A 3,959-nucleotide genomic window follows, 5' to 3' on the forward strand; every position below is an offset into this window, starting at 1 on the left:
GCTTCGAACCTGCGCGATCCTCCTGTCTCCGCCTCCCAAGCGCGGGGATTACAAGCGTGCGCCACCACGCCCGGCTCGCACTAAGTTTTTGAGGTTGGCCATGAATCTATGATCCTCCTTTTCTCAGCCTCTTAGGTACTGAAATGACAGGTGTGCAGAACCATGCCCAGATAATCACAAGGCATTTTGTGAGCAAAGAGTTTTGGGTGTGGGTAATTGGCAAGGGCCAGAAATAATGATAGTCCTCTCTAGAATCAATTCAAAGCTGATACTCTTGGCTGGGGATGTAGCTCTGTGGTAGAGTGCTTGCCTAGCAGGCATGCAGCCCTGGGTTTGACCCACAGGACCAGAAAGAAAGAAACAATTGATCCCATGCTTTAGAAATGAACTACTGTTATTTAGTTATTTTTAAAGAGAAGCTAAGATCCCAACCTTAATTCTGGTCCTGAGGGAGAGGTAGACTATGTACTTGTAGATAGGCCTAAACTTTTCTTTAAAACAGTGTTGGGTTCAATCCTTAGCATTGCAATATATATATGGATTGAACCAAAGGGCAGCTACCTCCAAGCTACACCCCCAGTGCTATTTATTATTCTTTATTCTGAAACAGGGTCTCATTAAGTTGCTGAGAGGGTCACTAAGTAGCCAAGGTGGGCTGTGAACCTGCAATCCTCCTGTCTCAGCCTCCCAAGTACTGGGATTACAAGTGTGTAACACCACACCTGGCTCGCCATACTCTCTTCTACAATGGCTGCGCCAATCTATACTCCCATTAACAGTATACAGGGTTTCTTCCCCCGCCCCCATGGTACTGAGGATGGAACCTAGGGGTATTCTACCTCGGAGCTACAACTCCACCCCAGCCCTATATTTTATTCTTTATTTTTGAAACAGGGTCTCACTGAGTTGCAAAGGGCCTCACTAAGTAGCTGAGGCTGGTCTCGAACCCGGATCCTCCTGTCGCAGCCTCCCAAATGCTGGGATTATAAGCATGTGCCACCACGCCCGGCTAAGTGATCGGTTTTGCTCTGCCATCCACTCCAAAGTAATAGGACCATCTGGTTATGGACTGTAATCTCCAAAACCATGAGGCAAAATATACCTTTTGTTTTTATAATTTGATTATCCCAGACACTTTGTTATAGCACCAGCAAGCTGACAAATAAAAATGGTGAACTTGGGGAATAATAGGGGGCCAAAAAATTTTGTTGCTTCTTACGGCTCTTCCTGGAATGCCACCCATCTATGCTATCAATTTGAAGGAAGATACTTGCCTTCTTATTTGTTATGACAGATAAACATGCCTCCAGTTTCTCTATAAACAGTGTCAAGTCACTGAGATAGAAATTAACTACATGTTGTGACTCAGCATTTGCTTTTATTTGGGTTGTTTAGAACCCATTCCTATCTCCTCTGATTCCTAAGTTGGTGCTGAGATCAAGACCCCAAAGCATGTTTTATAAATTAAGGAGCCCAATGGAAGGCAACCTTGGTTGAGGTCCACACCATGTCTGTAGCCAGGGGCCAACGCATGCTCATGGGGCGCTAAGCATGGCACTTTTCCTATCACCAGTAACAGGCTTCTTTTATTTCTGGATTCACGCAAAACCACAATAATATCCTACTTCGCACCTATGAGGATAGTTCAAATCCAAAAGATGAACAATAGCAAGTATTTTTCAGTGTGTGGAGGAATCGGAACCCTCAAAAAGTGTTAGCAGGGTAAAATGGCACAGCCACTTTGAAAAGTACTTTAACATGTCCTAAGAAAGCTAAACATGCAGTTACCGTATGACCCAGCAGTTCTTTTCTAAGCATAGACCCAAGAGAAATACAAACATGTGTACAAAAAAGAACGTGCATGAGCGTTTCTAACATCATTCACAGCAGCCAAAAAGTGGAAACACAAATGTCCACCATCTGATAAATGGATAAAAAAAAAACGCAGTGTAGTCTGGCGAGGGCGTATCATTCGGCCATGAGAAGGCATGAAGGATGGATATACGTTCTGATGCTGGACTTTAAAGGCCTTTTCTAAGTAGAAGACCCTAAGCACAAAATGTCATCTAGCATATGGTTCCACTTATATAAAATGTCCAGAATAGGCAAATCCATAGGACAGAAAGTAGATTGGTGGTTGCCGGGGACTAAGGGGAGGGAGGAAAAGGGAATGACTGCCAATAGGTATAAATTTTCTTTTAGGATGATGAAAATGGTCTAACATTAGATTGTGGTGATAATTGCACAACTCTGTGACTATACTAAAAACTACTGGATCATACATTAAACAGGCGAAGTTTTTGATACTTGAACTGTTACCTTAAAAAATGGAATTCCTAGAACAGAAAATTACAATAGCTAACCGAAACCTTCGTTGGTCGGACTTAACAGTAAACTGGAGACGGCAGAAAAATGAGCAGTGAAGCCGAAGACAGATCAATAGAAATGATCTAATCTAGAGAACAGAGCGGAAATAACTTCACAGAGCCGCGGGAAGCACTGGGACCATATCAGACAGGCTAACACACTTGTGACTGGAGTTCCAGGAAAAGAGGAGAATGAAAACAGGACCGAAAAGAATGGTTGAAGAAAGATTGGCTGAAATCGAACAAAATCCAATAACTTCCAGATTCAAGAAGTTCCACAAGCTTGAGAACAAAGAAAGAAAGCCATACCCAGGTGCATCATAGCTGAACTACCAAAAACTGAAAACCAAGATAAAAGCTTGAGCGCTACTGGGAAAGATTACACGGGAGTAAAATAGTGAATAAATTTAAAATAGGAATTAATATTAGCCTCTTAGCAAAACAATGGAGAACAGCTGAGTGGTGCCAAGAGTGCTAAATGAAAAACAAACAGCAACAACAAAGCCCTACAAAACCATTAATCTGAACCCAAGATAAATAGCCTTCAAAATGAGGATGTGGTGGCACATGCCGATAAATCCCAGTACTTAGAATGCTGAGACAGGAGGAGCACAGGTTCGAGGCCAGCCTCAGCAACATAGTACAAGGTTCTCAGCAATCTACTGAGATCCTGTTTTGAAACAAAAAATAAAAATGGCAGTGGTGGGGGGTGTAGCTCAGAATTAGAATGCCCCTGGAGTTTAAGCCCCCACTAACACAAAATATAACGGTGAAATAAAGACACATTTCAGAAAAATACAAATTGAAAGAATTTGTCACCAGCAAAAATTCCCCTCAAGAAATGCTAAAGGATGATGTTCCTTGACTGCAGGGAATTGCTACTACCAGGTGGGACTTGAGTAAGAAGAGTTTCTGGTCAAGAGTCATGGAAATGGAGTGAGAAGCAGTGACTCAAGTGGGCGAGTACTTAAGTGGAATCTTTTCTAGTCCATAAGTTACTTCTTTTCCAATTAGAGGTTTAACTCATTAACTAAAGATCTGCAAATAGCATTTTTAAAAATATAACAGGGCAGAATGGACCAGAAAAGAATGAAAAAGAAATGTCTCTCTTTTTAAAAATAAGAAGCAACATAATAAATATCCACTGATAAATAGTGCTCTTTTTAAAACTCTGCAAATAGCATTTTTAAAAAATATAACAGGGCAGAATGGACCAGAAAAGAATGAAAAAGAAATGCCTCTCTTTTTAAAATAAGAAGCAACATGATAAATACCCATCGATAGTGCTCTTTTTAAAACTCTGTTAATAAAACTATAGCCCATTATGTTAGCCAAGTCTTACATAAATACCACTATAACATTCTTTTATAAACTTTAACATTGACGAACTAGTCTCCTTTTATTAGACGAGAGCCATGTAAATTTTTTACTATTTCCTTTCTGACCTGTCAGAAAGCTCACAAGTAAGTTTTTGCTCAATTGCAGTAGCGATTTTTAGTCTAGTTATCCTGGTATAATAACCAGTCTAGTTTAGTCTAGTTTTTTGGTGTAATTCCCAAGACTGCTTGGGCTTGATCTCACTAAATGAATAAA

The sequence above is a fragment of the Muscardinus avellanarius genome (genome assembly GCF_963383645.1).
Source record: "Muscardinus avellanarius genome assembly, chromosome: 11".
NCBI classification, from domain to species: domain Eukaryota; kingdom Metazoa; phylum Chordata; class Mammalia; order Rodentia; family Gliridae; genus Muscardinus; species Muscardinus avellanarius.